A 14,274-nucleotide genomic window follows, 5' to 3' on the forward strand; every position below is an offset into this window, starting at 1 on the left:
ACATACACCTGAGGGCAAGCTCAGTGATTTTAGCACAGCTGATCTAAAGCATTGATTTACTATTGGCCAGACACATGGCTCAAATATTACGAAAATTATTTATGGTGTGCCAATTCTAGAGCACAAGGTCAGTCGTTGTGTAACATTTGCTGTAGAATGCAAGTTCAGTTGTGGAAAGAGGTATGCTCCACAATGCAACTGAGACGTTTTAGTCATCTTGTGGTAGAGTACATGCTCAGTAATGGTAGGAACTGTGCTCTAGTATTCATTCAGTAGTGGCTGGAAGCATGTTGCCACTGCCAATGGGATAGCTTCAGACAGCCTGTTCTAAAATGCAACCACACTAGTGGCAGAATGTATGCTCCAGATTGCAAGCTAAGTAGTTTCAGTACTTCTATGCTAGAGCTCAGACACAGTAGTGATGTATGCAGGCTGCAAACTGCCATCCTACTATTTGTGTCATGTCCGCTCTGGAATACAGACTTAGTACTGGTGGGGAGAATCCTCAAAAGTACAATCTCAGGAGACAAAGAACAAGTTCTCTAAAGCAAAGATTCAGTATTCGAACCATACTTGCTCTAGATCATGGTTCTGTATTACCAGGGGTGTGTCTAAAGTGTGCTTCAATGTTGAGATGCATGCTGAAGAGCTAAGTTCAGCAGATGAAGCATGCCTGCATTACATGTGCTTCAGAGTGTTGTCTCAGGAGTTGCAGTACACTTGCTTAAGAGTGCACACTCAGTAAGTGAGGGACATATTCTCTTGAACGCTGGGTTTTTATTTTTGGATGCATATCCAGAGATCAAACTGAGAAAATGTGATATGCCTGTTCTGCCACACAAGCTCAGTAGTGGGAAGATAAGTCCTCAACAGTGCAAGCACATGGGTTGTGGCATATGTGTGTTGTGACACATGATCAATTGAGGCAGGAAATATGAAGTATACACCAAGTCTCTAGTTGTGGAAGATCATCCATAGATGTAGCTGTGGAACACAGGTACACTACTCACAACTTATACAGTCTAGAGTGCTGGATGGCTAGCAGCATAATGGCTGATATAAAATGCCACTGGAGTGATGGTTGCACACACCTTCTAGAGCAATACTTCAGGGAAGTGACTTTAATGCTTCAGAATTCAAAGTCACTAGTGGTGACACAGTTGATCTAGAATGACGGTTCACTCGTGGGTAGGATATGTGTTTTATAATGCAACCTCCACTTTCCTGGAATAGGTCCTCCAGAGTGCAAATTCAGTAGCTGGGACACATGCTCTAGAGTACAGGAAGAAGAGTTTGGGGAAATATGCAACAGCGGGCAAGCCAAGTCATTGGCAAATTTCAGCTGCAGAGTGTGGGATCACTACTTTAAGCTCACAGGCCATGGGGCAAGATTAGTAGTAGTGGAACTCATGGTCTATAAGGCAGGCTCAGCAGTGATTAAATAGTGTAACAGGGTGCAAAATCAGTAGCTGAACCGCTTACAAGTGGCAAGACACATGCTTCAGAGTGCAAAATTAGTATTGGCCACACACATGCTCTAGGCCACATGCTCACTAGCTGTGCCATGCCTGCTTAGTGTAAGGACTCAGAAGTCACAGGTGTGCTATAGTACTAGGATTGATACTGCCGGGATGCATGATTCAGTGTGCAGGTGTGTAGCTCAGGCATTCTTACTCTACAGCATAGTCTCTGTAGTGTCAGAACATTGGCTCTTGAAGGCACACACAGTCATGATGGGAGATATGTTCCTGAGTAAACCGCAGTAGTGCAAAACCCATGATAAAATGTGTGCACTCTGTAGTCATGAGAGCTGTACTCCCAATTGCAAGTTCAGTTACTGTGGAATGTGTGAAACTAGAGCATGTTCTCTGCAGAGCCCGGATGCCTGCCCTTGAACTCATGCTCAGTAGAGGTGTACCATGTCCTCCAGTGTTCAAACTCACTATGTCTATAAGAGTGCTGGCTCAGGTGTGTCCAGAAGTAAACAAACATCAGAGTGCAAGTTCAGTAATTGTTTAGGCACACCTGAACTACAGCGCAGGTTGAGTAGTGGCCTGACTTACCTATAAAGCAACAAGCTAATTATTGTGATTTTTATTGTTTAGAGTGAAAATTAAGCAGGTAATGAACTCTTGTTCTGGAAGGCAATTTCAGTAGTGCAGGGATGCAGAATCCAGAGTGTAATATACCAAAAGTGTATGTGTACTTCCAACAGGCATGTTTTAGGGACAGGCTCAGTAGTGGCAGGCCATATTCTCAATAACCCGGGTTCAGGAGTGATGGGATGTATGCTCTACTGTGCAGTCTCAGTGACAGCAAGACACTTGTTCTAAATTTTATCAATAATCTCAATAGTGGCAGAAAGGGTGATCCAGATTAGAAACTAAGTAGTTCTAGCGTGCGTCCTCTGATGGTGGTCTCAGTATTGACAAGCGCATATTCCAGAGTGCAAAAGTCTTGTTTGTAGCATGTGTGCTTTGAAATCGGAGAAGGAAATCGCAACCCAGTCCAATATTCTTGCCTGGAGAATTCCATGGACAGAGGAACCTGCTGGGCTGCTCTCCATAGGTTCGCACGGAGTCGGACAAGACTAAAGCGACTTAGCATGCATACATGCGTTGGAGAAGGAAGTGGCAACCCCCTCCAGTATTCTCGTCTGGAGAATCCCAGGGATACGGAAGCCTGGTGGGCTGCTGTCTATGTGGTCACACAGAGTCGGACACTACTGAAGTGACTTGGCAGCAGCAGCAGCAGTGGTTTGAAATCAGGGGTCAGTAGTTGTGAAAAGCTTCTTGCATTTTCAGTTGTTACGGCATCCCAGGTCCAGAGTGCAGGCACACTTGGTTGTGATACTTATGCTCTAGAGTTGTAATGTATGTTCCAGAGTGCAAGCTAATTAGTATACCTGTTCTAATTCAATTCTCAGTAAAAGCAGAATGCAAAGTCCTGATTTCAACCTCAGTAGTTGCTGCATGCATAATCAGAAGTAGTGCTTCATACACTCATGAGTGCCAGATCATGAGCTGCAGCATAATTGTCACAGAGTGGGGCACAAGTAGTTGCTGGATGCATACTACAGAGGGTGAGCTCAGTAGCTTCATTACATGCATGTTTCACACTGTGAGCTCAATAGTACTCGATGGTACTACATTGAGAGTATTCCTACTTTAGAGTACTTGCTTAACAGGGGCAGAATGCATACCTTTGAATATAAACTCGGTAGACTCGTCCTAAGGTGGCAGTGACATATGAGAAGGAGTTCAATTTTTCCCCAGTAAATACCTCAACGGATTGTCAGGATATGGAGTAACTTTCACTAAACCGTTTCTATATGCTGGCAGAGGACACCAGAAAGGCCAATCAATTTGCTCATAATGAGGGAGGAGAAGAGATAAACAAGAAAAGAGAGACAAAGGATTTAGGGATAGAGACTGATTCTAGAACCAGATACGCAACAATGGACTGGTTCTGAATTGTAAGCCTGCTTATTTAAATTAGATGAAGAGCACATCATGTGAAATGCCAGACTGGATGAAGCACAAGCTGGAATCAAAATTGCTGGGAGAAATAGCAATAACCTGAGATACATAGATGACAAAACCCATATAGCAGAAAGTGAAGAGGGACTAAAGAGCCTCTTGATGAAAGTGAAACAGGAGAGTGCAAAAGCCAGCTTAAAACTCAACATTCAAAAACGAAGATCATGGCTTCTGGCCCCATGATTGAGAGATTTCACTTTCACTTTTCACTTTCCTGCATTGGAGACGGAAATGGCAGCCTACTCCAGTGTTCTTGCCTGGAGAACCCAAGGGGCAGGGGAGCCTGGTGGGCTGACGTCTATGGGGTCACACAGAGTCGGACACGACTGAAGTGACTTAGCAACAGTAGCAGCCGCAGATGGGGAAACAATGGAAAGGCTGAGAGACTTTATTGTCTTGGCTTCAAAATCACTGTAGATGGTGGCTGCAGCATAAAATTAAAAGATACTTGCTTCTTGGAAGAAAAGCTATGACCAACCTAGGCAGGATATTTAAAAACAGAGATATTACTTTGCCAACAAAAGTCTTTCTAGTCCAAGCTATAATTTGTCCAGTAGTCATATATGGATGTGAGAGTTGGACTATACAGAAAGCTGAGCCCTGAAAAATTGATGCTTTTGAAGTGTGGTGTTGGAGAAGACTCTTGAGAGTCCCTTGGACAGCAGGGAATAAAATTAGTCAGTAAGACATTCAGTCCTGAATATTTATTGGAAGCACTGATGCTAAAGCTGAATTTGGCCACCTGATGCAAATAACTGATTCTTGCAAATGACCCCAGTGTTGAGAAAGATTGAAGGCAGGAGGAGAAGCAGAAGACAGGATGAGATTGAGTCCATCACTAACTCAATGGAGATGAGTTTGAGCAAGCTATGGAAATTCGTGATGAACAGAGGAGTCTGGTGTGTCACAGTCCTTGGGGTTACAAATAGTTGGACACGACTGAGAAACTGAACTGAACTTGTGTTGGGGAGAGAGAGTCAATTCCTATGCAGATTGATAAGAAGTCTGGCCTACCCAAAGAAGAGAAAAATATCTGGATTCTTGAGGAGGAGATAGGGTTCTGGAATTCTCAAGGAGGAGAATTGCTTGCTTGTTTGTTTTTCTCTATATTCATTAGTCTTAGTCACATAAAATGTTTTGTTTTGTTTTTTCTTTAAACCTTGAAATGATGATTACACAGCAAACAATTCAGTTTAAACTCTGTAATTAGAATTATATAGCAACAGTGTATCATGCTTGAGGACAGTTTCTCCTCCCTGAAAACCTTCTGACGAATCCTTATATTTTAGAAGCTATATTATGGGAGTGGGTCTGGTAGGATCTTTCTATTGTTAACTTCTAATCCTGTTATCCTAAAATATAAATTGTGGGAGTAGGTCTGGTAAAATTTTCACAAATTTCAGACATGCTTTTGATGTATTATAATAACTAAATTAAAATGTATGTAACTCCCTGGCTAACACTAGCAAGGGGGGCATTCTCTGGCCCCCTTCTGATGTCCATGTCAGAAGCTTTCTCTGTTCCTTTTCTTACTTTAATAAAACTCTGATATACAAGAACTCTTGAGTGATCAAGCCTGGTCCTTAGTCCTGAAGTTAAATCTTCTTCTCAGAGATCATGAATCCAGCACTATCCATCTTAAGCTTTTAGAGAAGGAAAAGTTTCCATACCACAGGAAACCCTCTCAGAGGTTGATTCAGTGGGCCTCTTTGGAATCTCAGAGGGTGGTATAACCACCCCACACCACCATCTCAGAATTCAAGCCAAAAAAGCAATTTTTAGTGGGGAATTGCCTCACAGTCTCATGTCCACCCACAGTGAGTGGGGGCTTTGTACAGGGGCGCCCTCTGCATCTTCAGTCCTTAGAATAAAGATGGGGTTTGAATGCTCTACAGACACTCTGAGAGAACTAATGGGATGTAGCAGGCGGAAGCACATAATGCCAGAGAGAGAAAAATAAACAAAGAGAAGGAATGTTCCCACGGGAAGGCTCTAAGACCACACTGCAACCCCTGACCTGCTTACAGAACAGACGATGCCCTAGTATTTACTGAAGGAGAGCACGCTAGCTTTCGTTATGGACCTCCCAGGAGGCAAAGATTCAGAATGTTGACAACCAGAGGCAGAAGGCCATAACCTTTTAGGCCCAGGAGACTGCATCTCCTGCCAAGCTGTGAGCAGACTCTATTCATGAGCAGCCACTAACCATGACTTCCTGAGATCTGGGACAGTTTATGGCTGCCAAGAGTGTCATAACCTGAGAGCAACTCCTCTGAGGAGATGCACAGCTCACCATGCATGGACTGTATCCTTGTGGAGTATCTGAGAAACTGACCAGAATGAACCTGAGCAGTGCGCGAAAAACATGGTCCACCAGGAACTATGACATCACAGCTATCCTGAAAACCTGAGTGGCTCTCTGGAAGAGTGTACTCTGGAACATCCTGGAACCTGAGCAGCTTGGACCTGGAAAGTGCATTAGATAAAGGGCCCACCCGGGACTATGCTCTGGCAGAACACCAGGCCACTTTGGCCTGGGAATAGCAGGAGATGCATGGCTCAACTGGGACTGGGCATTCATAGAACACCCAGAAATATGAGCAGCTTGGGCCTTGGAAGTGCAGGAGACAAAGAACCCACCTGGGACTGTGCCCCAAACAGAGAACTGGGGAGTCTGGACTGCTTGGGCCTGGGAAGAGCAAGAGATACATGGTTCAACTGGGGCTGGGCCTTCATACAACACCTGGGAATCTGAGCAGCTTGGACCTGGGAAGTGCAGGAGACACACGGCCAACCTGGGACTTCACGCCTAGCACAGGATGGACCCTAGGTAGCTTGGGCCTGGGAAGTGCGTGAGATCCATGGCCCTTCTGTAACTGTGCCCTCAAGGGACACCCAGGAGCTTGAGTGGCTGGATCTGAGAAGTGTACATCACCTTGGACTTTGGCAGACCCTGTGCTGTCCATTCACAACAAAGGCTACCCACAAATCCCAGTGGTATTTGTTTGCAGTGTTCCTGCCTCTCCACAGCAAAACAGAGCAAATGACCCTGAATAAGGGTCTATTGTCACCTCTTCCTATCAGGGCTCAGATTAGACATTGAAGAGACTTGCAAGCAGAGGAGGCCAGCCTAAGTAAAGATAAGACAGGGGAACCACTCAAGAAGTGGCAGGTGCAACAGATTAAAATTAAGCACTAAAATTGCATTTAAGGACAATCGTGGACTTTGAGAAAAAGTGCAAGCTAGAACAAGGGATAACCTGACACTGAACTGACCCCAGAATATTTTTTCTAATTTTTGTGTTCAATTATGTTTCAGTTTATTTTATATTGTACATTTGGGAGTTCAAATTCTAGTCTAGGTTTTTTAATTTTTGCTTTCTGGAATTTGTTATGCATTTTGTAGTATTAAGAGTCTATTTTTTAATATCCATTTTCACTCAGGGATTTGATTACAGGCTTAATTGCTCTCTTTCCTTTTGACTTTCTTTTCTCCTCCTGATCACCTCTATCTAGCTCTTCCCTCTTCTTTTCTATACATAATGCTGTGGATCTCTTTGACTGTCCAGGATGTGGAGTTATTTCACCACTAACATGGGGTTTTGTCTTCTGTGCAATGTTGAAAGTGTAGTCTTGAGGTTACTGCAAGAGGGGGACCAAAAACCAGAGGCAGGTAGCTCAGCTCCAGAACTTTGGATCATCATAGAACCCCTGGCCCCAGGGAAGAGTGGTAGACAAGATCCCATCCAAAAGGATACATGCCTACACTGAAAGAAGCTCCATCCAAAAGCAGACAGCTCCAGTGCAAGACAACCCATGCTAATCTTCCAGCAAAACAAGAACACACTCAAGAAAATTACAAGGCACTCTTCTAAATTCAGTCACTCAGTTGTGTCTGACTCTTTGCAACCCCATGGACTGCAGCACACCAGGCCTCCCTGTCAATCACCAACTCCCAAAGTTTACTCAACTCATGTCCACTGAATCAGTGATGCCATCCAACCATCTCATCCTCTGTTATACCTTTCTCCTCTGGACCTCAATCTCTCCCAGCATCAGGGTCATTATAAATGAGTCAACTCTTTGCATCTGGTGGCCAAATTATTGGAGTTTCAGCTTCAGCATCAGTTCTTCCAATGAATATTCAGGACTGATCTCCTTTAGGATGGACTTGTCGGATCTCCTTGAAGTACAAGGGCCTCTCAAGAGACTTCTCCAACAATACAGTTCAAAAGCATCAATTCTTTGATGCTCAACTTTTTTTTTTTCAAATTTTATTTTATTTTTAAACTTTACATAATTGTATTAGTTTTGTCAAATATCAAAATGAATCCACCAGTGGTATACATGTGTTCCCCAACCTGAACCCTCCTCCCTCCTCCCTCCCCATTCCATCCCTCTGGGTCGTCCCAGTGCACTAGCTCCAAGCATCCAGTATAGTGCATCGAACCTGGACTGGCATCTCGTTTCATAAATGATAGTCCAACTCTCACATCCATACATGACTACTAGAAAACCCATACCTTTGACTAGACAGACCTTTGTCGGCAAGATAATGTCTCTGTTTTTTAGTATGCTGTCTAGGTTGGTCATAACTTTCCTTCCCAGAAGTAAGCATCTTTGAATTTCATGGCTTCAATCACCATCTGCAGTGATTCTGGAGCCCTTCAAAAGAAAGTCAAACATTGATTGCCCTTCAATTTGCCATAAAGTGGTGGGATCAGATGCCATGATCTTAGTTTTCAGCTTTAAGCCAACGTTTCACTCTCCTCTTTTGATTTCATTAAATGACTCTTTAGTTCTTCCCTTTCTGCCATAAGGGTGGTGTCATCTGCATATCTGAGGTTATTTCTCCTGGAAAACTTGATTCCAGCTTGTGCTTCATCCAGCACAATGTTTCTCATGAGGTACTCTGCATAGAAATTAAATAAGCAGAGTGACAATATACAACTTTGACATATTCCTTATCCTATGTGAAGCTAGTCATTCCATGTCCCTTTCAAACTGCTGTTTTCTAGCCTGCATAGAGGCTTCTCAAGAGGCAGGTCAGCTGCTCTGGTATTCCCATCTCTTTCAGAATTTCCCAACGTTTATTGTAATCCACGCAGTCAAAGTCTTTGGAATAGTCAATAAAGCAAATGTATATCTTTTTCTGGAACTCCCTTGCTTGATTGATGATCCAGTGGATGTTGGCCATTTGATCCCTGTTTCCTCTGACTTTTCGAAAACCAGCTTGAACATCTTGAAGTTTACGGTTCATGCATTGCTGAAGCATGGCTTGGAGAATTTTTAGCATTACTTTACTAGCATGTGAGATGAATGCAATTGTGCAGTAGTTTGAACGTTCTTTGGCATTGCCTTACTTTGGGATTGGAATGAAAACTAACCTTTTACAGTCCCGAGCCACTGCTGAGTTTTTCAAATTTGCTGACATATTGAGTGCAGCACTTCCATAGCATAATCTTTTAGGATTTTAAATAGCTAACTGCAATTCTATCACTTCCACTAACTTTGTTCATAGTGATGCTTCTTAAGGCCCACTTGACTTCACATTCCAAGATGTCTGGACCTAGGTGAGAGACCAGATCATCATGATTATTTGGATTGTGAAGATCTTTTATGGACAGTTCTTCTGTGTAATCTTTGCCAACTCTTCTTAATATCTGCTGCTTCTGTTGGGTCCATACCATTTCTGTCCTTATTGTGCCTATCTTTGCATGAAATATTCCCTTGGAACATCAAATTTTCTTGACGTGATCTCTAGTCTTTCCCATGCTATTACTTTCCTCTATTTCTTTGCACTGATCACTAAGGAAGGCTTTCTTATCTCTCCTTGCTATTCTTTGCAACTCTATATTCAAATGGCTATATCTTTCCTTCTCTCCTTTGCCTTTCCCTTCTCTTCATTTCACAGCTATTTGTAAGGCTCCCTCGGGCACCCATTTTGAGTTTTTGCATTTCTTTTTCTTGGGGATGATCTTGATACCTGTCTCCATCCATGGTTCATCAGGCACTCTATCACACCTAGTCCCTTAAATTTATTTCTCACTTCCACTGTATAATCATAAGGGATTTGATATAGGTAATTCCTGAATGGTCTAATGGTTTTCCTTACTTTTTTCAATTTAAGTCAATATGTGGAAATAAGGATTTCCTGATCTGAGCCACAGTTAGCTCCTGGTCTTGTTTTATGCTCTCTAGGAGGAGTAAGCATCTTTTAATTTCATGGCTGTAGTCACTATCTGCAGTGATTTTGCAGCCCCCCACCTCCCCAAAATAAAGTCTGCCACCATTTCCTCTGTTTGTGCATATATTTTCCATGAAGTGATGGGGCAGGACGTCATGATTTCAGATTTCCTAATGTAGAGCTTTAAGCCTACTTCTTCACTTTCCTCTTTTATTTTCATCAAGAGATTGTTCAGTTTCTCTTCACTTTCTGCCATAAGGGTGGTTTCATCTGCATATCTGAAGTTATTGACATTTCTCCTGGCAATCTTGATTCCAGTTTTTGTTTCTTCCAGCCCAGCATTTCTCTGCATAGAAGGTAAATAAGCAGTGTGACAATATGTAGCCTTGAGGTATTCCTTTTCCTGTTTGGAACCGGTCTGTTATTCAATGTCCAGTCCTAACTGTTGCTTCCTGACCTGCATACAGGCTTCTCAAGAGGCAGGTCCGGTGGTCTGGTATTCCCATCTCTTTCAGAATTTTCCAGTTCATTTTGATCCACACAGTCAAAGGCTTTTGCAGAAGTAGATGTTTTCCTGGAACTTGCTTTTTTTTTTCAAAGATCCAGCAGATGTTGGGAATTTGATCTCTGGTTCCTCTGTATTTTCTAAAACAAGCTTGAACATCTGGAAGTTAACACTTGATGTATTGCTGAAGCGTGGCTTGGAGAATTTTGAGCATGACTTTGCTAGCATGTGAGATGACTGCAACTGTAGGGCAGTTTGAGCATTCTTTGGCATTCCCTTTCTTTGAGATTGGAATGAAAACGACCTTTTCCAGTCCCGAGCCACTGCTGAGATTTTCAAATTTCCTGGCATATTGAGTGCATCACTTCCACAGCATCATCTTCTAGGATTTGAAATAGCTCAACTGGAATCAAAGCCATAATAGAACCCCCTAATTCTCTCATGAACACTGCATTGCCTCTCAGAAAAAAATGAGATCCACAGCCATCTTCTATAACAACAACAAAATAATTCCTTCAACTAGAAAACCTTCACAATCCACTGGTCCCACCACATTCACTGGGAGGAGTCTAACCAATTAACAGCAATGATGACCCTCCCGTTTGCAGAAAATAGACCTCAAAGACAGCCATCTAAACAACATGAAAAGACAGAGACATATCCAGCAGGTGAAGGAACACAATAAAAATCAACAAATCAATGAAAGAGGAGGAGATAAGAAGTCTACAGGAAAAACAATTCAGCATAATAATAGTCAAAGTCTTGGAAATAAATGGAGCTACAGATAAATAGACTTTAGACATGTATTGAGAAGATCAAAGGGGTGTTTTAAAAGGACCTAGAAGAAGTAATGAATAGTCAATCAATAATGAACAATGCAATAACTGAGATAGAAATCACTCTGTACAACAAAAACAGTAGAGTAACTGAAGCAGAAGAAGGACTAAGTGAGCTGGAAGATAGAATGTTGAAAATAAGTGAAGCAGAACAGGAAAAAAAAATAGAGAAATGAAGACAGCCTCAGAGACTTCTGGGACAATGTTAAATGCCCCACATTTAAATCATAGGTTTCTTGGAGAAAGAAGACAAAAGGAAAGGGCATGAGAAAATATTTGAGGAGAAAATAGCTAAAAACTTCCCTGAAATAGGAAAGGGAATAGACATCTAAGATGAAAAACCCCAGAGTGTTCCACAGGGATAAATCCAAGACAAAACATATCAAAATACACATTAATCAAAATAAAAACAAACAAATAAATATACACAATGAACAAATATTCAAGGAAACAAAGTAATAACAACAAATAACATAGACGGGAATCCCCATAAGCATAACAGCTGATCTTATCCTAGAAACTCTTCAGCTTAGAAAGGAATGGCAAGATATACTTAAAGTGATGAAAGGCAAAAACCTACAGCCAAGATTACTCTATTCAACAAGGATAGCATTCTAATTCAAAAGAGGAGTCAAAAGCTTAACAGACAAACAAAAGCAATTAGAATTCAGAACCACCAAACCAGCACTTCAGGAAATGCTGAAGGATCTTATCTAGATTGGAAACAGAAAAGCTTTACAAAATAAATCCACAAAAATATATAGTAAATGGTAACAAGATCATACTTAGCAACAACTACCTTAAACATAAATGGGCTAAAAGCTCCAATGAAAATACAAAGACTGGCTGAATGAATATAAGAATATACTGCCTGCAAGAAAACCACCTCATAATTAGGGACACGTACAGAGTGAAAGTGATGACCAGGAAAAAGCTATTTTGTGAAAATGGAGAGCAAAAGAAAGTGGGAGAAGCAATACTCATATCAGATAAATGGGCTTTAACCAAAGACCACTATAGGAGACAAAGAAGGTTGCATTACCTAATAATCAAGGTATCAATCCAAGAAGAAGCTATATGCACCCCATGTAGGAGCACCTCAATACAAGAGACAAATGCCAACAACTATTAGAGCAGAAATAGACACTAACCAATAGTATTGGGTGATTTTAATACTTCACTCATAACATGGACAGATCATCCGGACAGAAAATCAATAAGGAAAACTCATGTTTTAGATGATACATTAGACCAGTTTGACCTAATTGATATCTACAGGGCATCCCACCCCAAAAGAACAGATTTCACCATTTTCTCCTTATTCTCAAGTGCAAATGGAACATTATCTTAAGACAGATCACATCCAAGGTCACGTCTAACCTTGGTAAACTTCAAAAAATTATAATATTTTCAAGCATATTTTCTGATCACAATGTTGTTAGATCAGATATCAACTGCAGGAGAAAAACATAGAGGAAACACAAATAATTTGGAGGCTAAACAGCTGCTGCTGCTAAGTCACTTCAGTCATGTCTGATTCCGTGCGACCCCATAGACAGCAGCCCACCAGGCTTCCCCGTCCCTGGGATTCTCCAGGCAAGAACACTGGAGTGGGTTGCCGTTTCCTTCTCCAATGCATGAAAGTGAGAAGTGAAAGTGAAGTCACTCAGTCGTGTCCGACTCTTAGGAATGCCATGGACTGCAGCCTTCCAGGCTCCTCCGTCCATGGGATTTTCCAGGCAAGAGTACTGGAGTGGGGTGTCATTGCCTTCTCCAAAACAGAAGAAAATTCAAATTTGAATTCAATAAAATTCATAGATTTTTATGAAAAAAAAAAAAAACTCTGCCAAAGTAGTCATAGATGGAACATACCTCAACATAATGAAAGCCTAATATGACAAAACCACTTCAAACATTATTATCAATAATCAAAAACTTGAAACATTTCCTTTAAAATCAGCATTAAGACAAGGGTGCCCATACTCATCACTACTAGTTTTGGAAATTCTAGCCACACTTTTCAAAGAAGAAAAAGATATAAAAAGAATCCTGATTGGAAAAGAAGAGGTAAAACTCTCTATATTTGCACATGACATTATCCTTTACACAGAAAACCCAAGAGATGCCACCAGAAAATTACTGGAGTTAATCAATGAATAGAGTAAATGTGCAGGGTATAAAATTAATACACAGAAACCCTTATATTCCTATACACTAACAATGAAAATTCAGAAAGAGAAATTAAGGAATAATCCTGTTCATCATTGCAATGAAAGGAATAAAATAACTAGAAATAAATTTGCATAAAAAGACAAAGGGCTTCCCTGATAGCTCAATTGATAAAGAAGCTACCTTCAATGTAGGAGACTCCTGTTCAATTCCTGGGTCAGGAAGATCCCCTGAAGAAGGGATAGGCTACCCACTGTAGTATTCTTGGGCTTCCCTTGTGGCCCAGCACGTGAAGAATCCTCCTGCAATGTGTGAGACCTGCACACAATGTGTTTGAGCCTTGGGTTGAGAAGATCCTCTGGAGAAGGGAAAGGCTATCTATTCCAGTATTCTGGCCTGAAGAATTACAAATTCCATACACTGTATGATCCATGGGATTGCAAAAAGTCAGACATGACTAAGCAACTTTCACTTACCCAGAGAGATACAAAATAAGCATTGATGAAAGAAAGCAAAACACATATAGATGGAGAAACATACCATGCTCTTAGATTGGATTAATTGATATAGTTAAAATGAGTATACCACCCAAAACAATCAATAGATTCAATGCAATACCTACAATATTTTTCATAAAACTGGAACAAATTATTTTATGATTTGCATGGAAACACATAAGACTTTGAAGAGTCAAAGCAATTTTGAGAAAGAAGAATGAAACTAGAAGAGTCAAACTTTTTGATAAGACTACACCAGAAAGATATCAAGAGAGTATGAAACTTGCACAAACATAGAAATGCAGACCAATGGAACAAAATATAAAGTCCAAAGATAAATTCATGCACCCATTATCTTTGACAATGGAGGCAAAAATATGCAACCAAAAAATATATTTTCTTCAAAAAGTGTTACTGGGAAAACTGGACAGCTATGTGTAGAAACTAGAACAGTATCTAACATCAAGTTCAAAATAATCTCAAAATGGATTACAGATGTAAATGTAAGACCAGAAAATATAAAACCCTTAGAGTAAAACAT

The sequence above is a fragment of the Bos taurus genome, chromosome Y (genome assembly GCF_002263795.3).
Source record: "Bos taurus isolate L1 Dominette 01449 registration number 42190680 breed Hereford chromosome Y, ARS-UCD2.0, whole genome shotgun sequence".
In the NCBI taxonomy this organism is placed as follows: domain Eukaryota; kingdom Metazoa; phylum Chordata; class Mammalia; order Artiodactyla; family Bovidae; genus Bos; species Bos taurus.